Below are 12,090 nucleotides of genomic sequence, written 5' to 3'. Positions count from 1 at the left end.
TTAGCGTTGTTGTCGATGGTAACGAACAGCTGGGTGAATTTTGAATAGATAGAAAGAGAGAAGAGGAAAAATTGAGCGACTGGCTGCCGAAGCAACAACAATTACGTGCTAAGAGAGCGGCTAGCGAATGACGTCGAGAGCAGACGCGTCAGTAATGTTAGCAGCACATACATACACACTCATGTGCTGCGATAATCGTGCGCTTCGTAGCGAGTAAGCAGTGTAGCAAGCGTTTAGTTTTATTTTCTACCCCCGATGATGCAGTCCTTCGGATTATGTCGCGCAAAGTAACAAAAACATTGTACTCGGTAAATAAATGAATAACCACCGCATCAACATTGGCAGACTTTAGAAAAACCTAATGACGAAGGAACAATATCTGCCTGTGGCTGAGAAAAATCCAAAGAACAAAAGTAAGAAGCAAACCAATAAACAGCGAAGAAAGGAAAATTCGAACACGACGAGTGCGAACGTATACGACATTGAAGTGAAGCGAAGTTAACCAAAGGCGGTTTTGAATCGTTGGCAGCGATGCTGTCTTTTGGCTAGCAGGAAAATTTCGCAGTCTGCTGCGATGTCGACGACAAAGCTGCCTCTGGTTACGTTTTAATTTTTTAATGGTAAATGGCGAGTGTGTTTGATTGTTTGCGTTTGCTTTGACGTCGCGATCTCACGTGCGCTTTTAGAGCGCTCTTCTGCGTGTTTGTCATTTCTTTTATTCTGCTTTTTCGGCGCTCTCGTTCGATGGCTCCCTTTTGATTGCTTTTCGTATTCTTTTTGCTCAGTTTTCATTTGTCCGCTGTTCGCTCTTACATATAAGATTTGTCAATTTATCTGTGCGGCAATACACGCCGATGTGCATGTGTAGAAAGAGGTTGAGAAGACAATAAACTTCAACACTCAGTCCGCAGGCGAAGAAAAATTTAACAAAAACAACAGCTACTGTGCGCAAAGAAATGCAGTGATAAGTTAGAAAGTGGAAAACTTGACTGAAAATCTGTAATTGAATTGCATTGAGTTTTGCGAAAAAGCAAAGAAGAAATTGCAAACTGTTCGTACGTTCCATATGCTGTTCGGCTAGGTTGGCCTCGGCTTCTTGTCGCGAATCAGCATTGCAAGTAGAGCAGTGTGCGCGTGTGAATATTGTGCTAAACGTTGTTATTCATTGAGTTTTGGAACGGTGGGTCATTAATTTCGAATGCATCGATAGTTGCACAAAGTGTCATTGAAGAGAAATCTAAAAATTTTGTGCAAAATTGGTAAAGAAAAAAGGCTAAATCGAATTAGAAATGACATTTGACATGGCTTCGATTATGTGTGCATTAATGCGTTGTGTGTGTGTGTTGGTGAAAATTTCACTAGGACAAGCGGCCGAGGAAATTGTCTAATGCACTTTTTCTTCAAAAGATTACAGAGGTAGGAAGAGGAGATTGAAAGTGACACGAAAAAAAAATGGCGTACACAAAGTCGCAGTCGCGAACGAATGACAGTGGAAGCAGAGTTCGCTGCGGAGAATATCTGACGTTCGGCTATTTCCGCTTTTAGATTCTGCTATGTTTCCTCTTCTCCGCTTTTCGGCTTTGTTATTCTCTTTTGCCTTCTTTATTGTTAGTGGATTTTGCATGCAATTTGGTGTATGTTTGGGCCCGAATGTTATAATGGCGGACAATAAAGCGAAATCTGCGATTGGAAATTCGTGTATCGGCGAACAGCTGCTGAGGCGATATGCGATGACAGTGACAACGCCGGCCAACTTCGGAAGAAAATGGCGTTCTATGCAACTACGCACGCTAGCCTGATATTTATCGCCCCCTTTTTGCCTGTTTTTATGATTTTCCTTTCATGTTTGTTTATATGTACATTTGTGGTTGGGTGTTTCCCTCTAGCTATGTATGTAAATGATTACTTCTATGCGAATTAGTAAAATTTTTAAGAGATTAATAAATATTTTATGCTTTTATTTAAACACTTTCTACATCCACTGTGGTATGGTAAACATCATTAGTTTGTTTTCTCTAAAGGTCAATAGGCAACTACACCATTTCCAGTTGTAAATGTATGTTACATTTTACTTTATGTTGTATAAGATGTACAAATCGGACCTGTACTGATGACCTTAAACTTGTTTTATCGTTTATTTCCTTTAATAAGAGTTTGTAAGAGTTTGTACTTATGTACATACATATGTTTATATGTACCCTGCGACAATGAGAAAACAGTGATATATTGAACGCCTATTTGTGATAACTCAGCATTAAATTGTGTTAAATGTATTGAAATGTAATACATAGACTCTCCGGCATCGAATTAAGAATGTATAGAATTTTGAATATTCACAATGGTTTTCATGCTAAATATTTTTCGTAAATTTTTTTATTTACGGATGGCTCATAACTATTATAACATAAGTAATCTTATTACATTAAACGAGCAATTCTTGTGTATATATATATACAGTGGTGGAAGAAATAATAGAAACTTTTTACTTTGACCAGTTTTGGCTATATTACTTTGTTAATTCGATGTTTAATGTTTTTGTATAAAAGTCTAGCGCAATATATAACACACACTAAATAACTCCATATTTCAAAGTTTGTACACAAATTATAAAAATTCAACAAATTTTAACAAAATCCCCCAAAAATTTCAATCTTTTTAATCAGATTTTCTTGAAAAATTTTGGGTATGCAGTTTCATAGCCCATTAAATTTTAGGAGGTAAAAGTGCAAACCGCAAGACGCTAGAAAATCGCATAGATTTTTAATTTTTTTTTTTGCTGACGCTTCTAGGCATTTCCTTCCATATAAAAAGAAATTTTGAGCATGGTCGAGCATTTATATGGAAAAAAATGCACAACACCGCCAGCCAAATAAATTATTAAAAATCAACGCGACTTTGTAGCGTCTTAAAAATATTAAACATCGAATAAACAAAGTAATATAGCCAAATCTGGTCAAAGTAATAAGTTTCTATTATTTCTTCCACCACTGTATATATCCATTGCGTTCTCGGAAACGGCTCTAACGATTTTGATGAAATTTTATACACAGATAATATTGTGGATTCTAAGGTTATCTGAATAGGCACTATCTCCGAGAATACTCGTATAAGGTTGCCACCTATTCCAAATTAGTTTGAAATTAATTAAAACATCATAATATGGGTATCAAATGGAAGGTATTTTGAAGATCCCTAATTCAAAATAATTTTTAATAGGGTTGCCACTTATTTTGAATCGAATATTTATTTATTTTTTTTTTTAGAAAAAAGGTAAAATATTACTATTCATGGGTACCAAGAGAAGGTTCTTAAACAATGCTTTCCCTATATACAAAATAACATCCCTTAATATAATAGTGGCCGCTGTGGGGTAGTGGTAAGCAGTGCACGCTTCCACTCCGCAACGCCTGGGTTCTAACCCTGGTCAAAGCAACATCGCAAAAAATATAGAAAAAAGGTTTTTTCTTAACAGCGGTCGTCCCTCGGCAGGCAATGGCAAACCTCCGACGGTATTTCTGCCATGAAAAACAGCTTCTCATCAAAATACAATCGCCGTTCGGAGTCGGCGTAAAACTGTAGGTCCCTCCGCTTTGTGTGTCAACATCAAGGCGCCCGCCACAATTCGGAGAAGCTCGGCCAAACACTAACATATGTGTAAGCGCCAATCTATTATTATTATTATTATTATTAAGGTAATAGTACAAGGTTGCCACTTATTTTGAATTCAATACAATTTATCTAAAATATCGTAATATGGATATGAAATCAAAGGTATTGTTGAGAACTTTGGTCAGAAAATATTTTCCATCAGGGTTGCCATGCTTCTATGCAACCAAATTTTTATTTTGTTAATTTCAATCAGCATTTTTTTACACTGTACAAATACGCTCAAGATATGTGCCATTCAGTCCAGCGTATTTCGGAATAGTGTGACCGCTTAAATTATGGAGTAAGAAATTTACTTAATATACCTTGTTTATACCTACGCAAGAACCGCATTAACAAAAAGCTTATTTGCCTCAACACATATTTCTTTCAAGCATTTATACCTGTGTCGTTATAGCGCACTCGTATTCAAAAGAAAACAAAATTTGTTATTTTTATTCGATATTTCTTATACTATGTCTCCATTGTGAGATTTAATGAAGATTTAGCCCTCTGACCAGATTTGACGTTAAATCTTTTTTGAGATTTACCATATAAAATTAAATCTCGAAAGGCAGTAGATTTAAGTTAAATCTTCGTCAAATCTTCAATAATATTGATCAATAAGTACAATTTATTGGTTGTGACAACCACAAATTCACATGCTATAAGTCAAATGACATTTGTGTTTTCAATATACAGTTAAGGACATTGAAATCTAGCCTATCATAAAAACATGAATTTTCGTATTTCTAGGGATTTTTATATTTTTGTTAGTTTGGGAGGAAAATTAGTGATACATATTTACATAACTTTGGTTGTAATAAATTAAGAAAATATTATTTTAAAAACTAAAAATTTAGAAGAAATGTTTTATAGTAATATCATGCAGAGTCTTCTCCGCTTTCTATAAGTCATTTACGCGCTGCGACAAAAAAATTATAAATTTCGGTAATGGTTCTGCTTCGATAACATTGTACCGAACATCCTCTAGAACTCAGTTCGTATTCATGATATGCCAAAGGCCCACGATTGGATTTTCGGTTCCCTCCTATGAATAAGAGAGTTCTACAAAAATTTTTCTTTCCGCAAATGTTTTTTACCGTTTTGATAATTTTTCTTAAATTCGGGAAAATGATTCGGAATATGGTACTATCTTTACACTTTCCAAACTATATATTATACATACATATTTACCACGAATAAGAAGCCAATAATATTCAGAATTCATATAATGAAATTCCGCTTGGTACCTTCCTTTTATCTGTCTGTATATCAATGTCCGCAACTGTATTTATAAAATCATACATAAGCAAACGTCAAATATTTAAAAATGTGAACGTCAAACATACCTCGTTGTGGTAATGGAGACGGTTGTGATTTAGCAACTGGATTTATTAAATCTTAATGGATAAATCTCTCAATGGAGACATAGTATTAAATAATTAATTTGCGCAGTGTACCGAAATGGAAGCCAACAATAATTCAAATTTGTTATAATAATACTTCAAATTTAAAACGGCCTGTATAAAGAAAACGAGCCTTTTTTCACTTCGCGTCAAATGAGTGATTTGTTTATACCTGTTTTCTAACCGATGTGAGAAATAAAAAAGCGATTTTAAAACAAATTCGAGTCGATACACTTTCGAATTTCTGAGCGTATTGAAAGTTGGTTTATGCTTCCGTTTTGAATCACAGCGAACTGGGTCAAAGCGCTTTATGTGTTGGTATAAACAAGGTAATAGATATCAAAATCCAAATCTTGAAAACTTAAAAAAGTATACAGTCAGTCAATAATGTTTAGGTACAGCGAATTTTTTACAATACGGGCAACCATTTTTTAAATATTTTATTTTTCGATCATTTTTTATAAAAATATGGTCAATTCTACAACAAAAAACCCAAAAATCAGGGTTCCAAACCTTGAGCAAAATTTAAGAAAATTCCGCAAAATTTCATTCAAATATTGCACTTTTTATATACGCTCTCTAGAAAGAAGTTGGGTATGCAGTTTTTTAGCCCATTCAATTTTAGTATAACAAAGTGCAAGTTTGTGGTGGCTAGGACTTACCATTGATTTTTAGGAATTTTTTTTTGTTGAAGGTGTCGCTCATTTTCTCTATATAAAATAATGTTTGATAATTTTTTTATATGGAAAAAATGTGCGACACCTTCAACAAAAAAATTTCCCAAAATCAATGGTAAGTCCTAGCTTCCTCATACTTGCACTTTATTATACTAAAATTGACTGGGCTAAAAACCTGCATACTCAAATTTTTCTAGAGAGCGTAAACAAAAAGTGCAATATTTGAATGAAATTTTGCGGAATTTTCTTTAATTCTGCACAAGGTTTGGAGCTTTTCTTTTTGGGGTTTTGTTGTAGAATTAACCATATTTTTATAAAAAATTAGCGAAAAATAAAATATTTAAAAAATAGTTGCCCGTATTGTAAAAAATTCGCTGTACCTAAACTTTATTGACTGACTGTATGCACTCCGGGCAAAGCTCGTCCACCTGGTACTATTTATTAAACATATAAATTAACTGTGTTGGAAATTAAATAGAATTCTAGAAATTGTTAAAAAACACTTCAATATTTTAGTTTATAAGTATGCAGTTCCATACCTAGTAGAGATGGGCACGGGCCTAAATTTTCAGTCCCGGCCCGGCGCGAGTGCAAAATCAACTTTCGAAAACACGCACGAGCCCGCACGTTTAGAATTTTAGTGGGGCCCGGCCCGGCCCGGCCCGGCACGACGGGACACGCCCCAGCCCGGAAATAAAGAGCCAACTTTTATTCTATGTATACATATGTATATGTTTTTAATTTTGTGTCTATGTACATATTTATATTTTATCAAGCGAATCAATGTTTTACATCAAAGATATTTATAATATATTTTCTGGGAAGTAGAAAAAGTGGAGGGTATTTTATGTACAGATATGTAAACAAAACTACTAAGTATCCTATTTTTTCTATCGGTTTCCAAATATTTCTTTTTTTGCTTTTCTCTTATCAAAAGAGTTTTAAATATGAACTATTTTTTTTTTTTTATATAAAAACCAAAGCTCATCTAGATTTGTGGTATTAGCAACGGGCTTTTTCGTGCTTATTCATGCTGTTATGAAATTTTACTGAACGCCCATGCACGCACGAGTTCGTGCTGACAGCAAATACTCCGGCTCGACCCGACGGGCCCCTGCGTAAGCCCGGCCCGTGCCCATCTCTGATACCTAGCCCATTAAATTTTAGTATAATTAATGGCGCTGATTCTTTTATAACTTTTTACGCACGCTCTTGAAGTTATTCTTCTATTTAAATATTTTCGTTTAAGATGCAAAGTTACACTTTACTACACTAAAATTTGATGGGCTACAAAACAGAATACTGGAAATATTTATAAAAAAGACTGATTAAAAAGTTTGAAATTTGAAGACTGTTCTTAGAGTTCAATCAAGTTTGCACCACAGATAGGAATTTGAATTGAAATGGTTTATGGAATATGAGACACAGTACTTAAATAAAAACTTAAAGAAAAATATTTAAAATGAAAAGTAATGGAAAACAAGTAAGAAAGTCTAAGTTCGGGCGGAGCCGAACATTAAATACCCGGCGCAAGTATTAAATATATGTTTTTTCACCTTTCCGAAACCTACCGCTAGATGGTAAGCCGGGGTGTATCAATTTTGAGTAAATTAGCGTCCTTAAATTTCGAAATATTGCAGTTTCAAGCATTTCACAAATTTACCGTTATATGAAAAGCGGCCGTAATTTTAGTCCGCTTTCAATAATTTTCAACGTTTTGCTTATATGTGGCAAGCACAATAACCATACCGAGTTTGGTTCAAATTGCTAGAACGGTTACCGATATACATATATGTGATCATAAGTGGGCGGTGCCGCGCCCATTTTCCAAAATTTTACCATAAACGTATTTCTTGGTAAAGAATTGTTGCAAGCATCAATTTTGAATAAATTAGCTTCAATATTTACTGATTTATCGAAGATTTTGTATTTCCCTAAATTACCGTTATAAGGGATGTGGGCGTGGTTATTGTCCGATTTTAAAAAATTTCGGCCATTTGGCATGCTGTACCAAGGCCAACAACTGTGCCAAGTTTGGAAGAAATTGGTGCAGCGGTTGCCAAGATATACACATGTAACCATAAGTGGGCGTGGCTACGCCCATTTTCCAAAAATGTATAATAGTCTTATTTTTCGTCTAAAAATTGTTGTAAATATCAATTTTCAGTGAATAATCTTCAGTAGTTAATAAAATATCGCAGTTTTCGTATTTCTGGAAATTACCGTTATATGGGAAGTGGGCGTGGTTACAGTCCGATTTCGCCTATTTTCAATACCAACCTACCTTGGATTAAGGGAAACCTACATACCAAATTTCGTTGAGATATCTCAATTTTTGCTCGAGTTATCGTGTACACGGACGGACGGACAGACGGACGGACAGACAGACATGGCTTAATCGATTTATTTTTTCATCCTGATCATTTATGTATACATTTGTCTATATCTATCTCGATTCGTTTTGGCTGTTACAAACAACCGTTATGTGAACAAAATTAATATACCCTTGTGCACAAGTGCGCTCGGGTATAAAAATCACTGCACAACTACACATTTTCGGTGCTCAATCATATATTTACGTATGTACAGTATCGGTCATATCAACAGCACCCCCATTTCAAAGTGAGATTGTTTAAAACTTTTGTTTGTTTTTTTTCTGATTAAAAGGTCGAAAATTTTGATGAAAAATCGTCAAATTTAACTTTGTTTTGTATAAAGTTTGAAAACACGGTTTTTATGATTTTGTTTTAAGCATGATAATTTTTTCTTTTTTATTAAATAAAAACAAATTTTAACTCTCATTATATTGTTAATATTTAAAAAAGAAATAGTGTACGCAGACTTTTGCTGTTAAGTGTAACTTAACAATAGTTTATGGTTATATTTTCCATAAAATTTTATACGTACGTATGTATATATCTATGTATAAAAATTACATTAATTGTTACCAATAACAGCTTTTTTTTGAAATATTTTAGCAGTTGCACCATAAACTAGGGAATTACATATTAAATAATAGAAAACAGTTTGTTATTAGTTTTAGGGTTTAAGAAAATCTAAAAAATATACACCCCTATACTGTAATCCGTCGTAGATTCGATTTTGCTACGAATCGTATAATTGGTATACTGAAATCCGCGTTGTCGTATTGTAATTTCGAAATTCGTAGGCCAACTTCAAAATTCGTAATTAGTCTGTTCCAATAGCAGTCCGGTTTAGAGTAACTGAGAGCTGAGAGTAACTGAGCAACTGTTCATAGTCCGAAGTTAAAGGATTTAGTCCGGAGTTTTTTTCCTGTAAGTTCATGAAAAGTGTCAAACGATCAGCTGATTTACATGTGGAAACATAAACAGAAAGCGGTGAAAGCAAAGAACCTTATATTTGTTGAAAAATGGAAGTAAACAAATAAATATTTGAATATGTATAGATTTTAATAATTATTTAGTAATATTTCAGCCAAAAGAGTGTTGTACCAATGACATGTAAACAAACCGACTGACATTTTTACAGGAAGTAGTGCTTTTTGCGTTCCCGTGCACTACTGCATCTGTTCTCCTTTTACTTTCACTTGAGAGAGTAAAATTGTAGTTTGACAGTTCCAAAGCTTTTAGTCCGAAGTTCAAAGGAACAGACTAAATGTTGGTATGTCTGAATCCGACTAACTGTAATTTTTATATATTTGTTTTAAAATATCAATAATATAATGTGTGAAACGCAAAAATATGTATGTAAGTAAAAAAATATTATTATTAAATGTTTACAAAATTATCAGATCGAAAATCATCAAATCACAAATCGCTCGCAATACGAAAAACTGGTGGAATGCATGAGTGAAAGGCCGGACATTGGTCGAGGCTTTGTAAGAGGAGCTAAAAGGATGTGGTGGAATTTTGGGAAAGCGTTCCAAGAGTTAAAGCGGCACAATATTTAGTGAAATGGAGTCTCTTAAAAGGAGGGAGCTCACATTTTATCATTTAAGCTAAATGGACCAGAACAATATCCTTTGTATAATGCAACTGTTAGCTCGGACAAAAGTGCACCGGCCACTGAATCCTTTGTATTCTACTTAATTAAGGAAAAGTCTTTTCAAGTCAATTTCGCTTGTTTTTTTAATTTCGCTTGTTTCTGTCAAAAACAGCTGATTAAGAACTTCGCATTTCTCGCTTCGAATTTTTAGCTAGCAGTGCCGCTGATAGTTACGATCGGATTACAGCATACCAATTTTCGAATTTTTGGAACGGAGCTACCAATTCGTAACTATGAACATTCGGATTACAGCATAGGGGTGATAGTACGTTTGTGCATCTTTTGTCACCTTTCACATGATGACAGACAGCACAACTAGCTAGTAACTTGTAGGGCGGAACTAGCGCTTTGCCAGACTGTCTCTAAATTTTGCTGCAGTGTAAATACGTGTGTAATTTATGTGTGTATGTATGTATGTACGTTTGTAAATAACCAAATGATGTGTTGGATACTTCTTTACTAAAAATTAAAGTTCGGTTATTTGTACAATGATTTTGGGTTGTTGTATCCAAACGCGGATCCGAATCAAAAAATGTTTACATACGCACACATTTAGTCAAAGGATTAAACTTTAATTTAAAACAAATTTACTAATTTATTATACCTAATGTTTTATTATTAATATACCTACAAATTTTTTGTTATCTAATTTGGGATATTTTTTTTATAAAAATATGGTTCATTCTTGAGAAAACCTGTGTGAATCCAAGATTAAAACTTTTGCAATATTGAAAAAGTCAACTAACTTTCATATAAAATTTCGAGCCTTTTAAATAAAATTTCCTAGAAAGATTCAAAAGCAATAAACATATCGATGGCTGAGTGAAAGATCGACCTATCTCGGCAGCCAGTTCGAGAACGCCGAATAATTTGAAAGTTTCAGGCGACTAAAAATTACCGTTGATTTTTTTTTGCCAAACGTGTTGCGGTGTTCTTCCATGTAAAAAAAGTTTGCTTATTCGTTATATGGTAGCAAATGCGGCAAAAAAAAATCTAAAAAATCAACGATACCCAGATTAAAAAAAAAAAAGTTTCTGCATGTTGAATTCCTATGTTATTCGACGCCCTGAATGTGAATGCGAGGTCTGTTAGCCTCCATCACATCAGGTTCGCGGTCATTTGAAAGTCAAGTAGGGAAAATTCATTAATAAACCTGAAAATTCAATGCATTTCTTCTGAATTTGACCTTGGCATGACCTCTAGATAACCTTGAAAAATCAAGGACCCCCATATTCGAATTCAGCGACAACAAAAACAAAAAAAAATCTTCAATAAATTGTTTGTCCTATTTGACCCTCAAATGACCTCTAACCTGACATTATGGAGGTTAACGGACCTAGGATTCGGGTTCAGCGAGTATAAAACCCCATATTCATATATATGTATATATATATCTATATGAATTTTCAGGTTTATGCAATGAATTTTTCCATACTTGACCTTCAAATGAACTTGAACCTGACGTGATGGGGGGCTAACAGACTTCGGATTCGCATTCAGGCCATCGAATAATTTAGGGATATAGAGCTTTGGTTCAATATGCAGAAACTTTTTTTTTGTAAACCTGTGTAATTTTCTTGCATATATTTTTCTTAACTTCCACATTATTAATCTAAAATTGAATGCTCTATAGAACTGTATACTCAAAAAAAAAACATTCTAACACTTCTGAGAAAAGAAGTTTAAAATTTGGATGAAAATTTGGCTTTGTATGTGGTTTTTAGAGAATGAACTGTATTTTGTACATACACCTGCGTTCAACTAATTAGAAAAGAAATTAAAAATGATATGTTTGCAAATTATGTTTTTTTTTATTTTTAATAATTTTCATTCAAAATATAACTCAATCCTTAATTCAATACCTTAATATACATATGTACATATAAATACTCAGAAATAATTTAGGTAGGCCTTCTTAAGTGCAGCCATTCTAAGAGGCCTACCCAAGAAGGGCTGAAAAATGCTTCCTTGCATGCCTTCGACGGGATGGGCCAAATAAGACCTACCAATTTCACGCAGCAGGTCGATAGTTTGCCTTGCAGTGTGCGCAGTCGTTCCATCTTTTTGGAACAACAAATTAGGATGTGCTCTGCCATTGGCCGCAAAAAGTGGTCAATCATTGTTCTGTAACAAGCCCCAGAATTCGTTTCTGGCGTATCATCCTCATTCTCGAAGAAATATGTGCCGATAACTTTTTCGGACATAACACCGCACCAAACAGTGCATCTGGATGAGTGTAACTGATACTGGTGTGTTGCCCTTGGATTTTCAGAGCCCCACAATCTACAGTTTTGCTTGTTGATGCGCTTCCTCCTACATCAAAACATTACCTA

The sequence above is a fragment of the Rhagoletis pomonella genome, unplaced genomic scaffold (genome assembly GCF_013731165.1).
Source record: "Rhagoletis pomonella isolate Grant_MI unplaced genomic scaffold, Rhpom_1.0 Rhpom_scaffold_00013, whole genome shotgun sequence".
In the NCBI taxonomy this organism is placed as follows: domain Eukaryota; kingdom Metazoa; phylum Arthropoda; class Insecta; order Diptera; family Tephritidae; genus Rhagoletis; species Rhagoletis pomonella.
The sequence above is the reverse complement of the archived record's forward strand: the minus strand, read 5'-3'. Positions refer to the sequence as shown.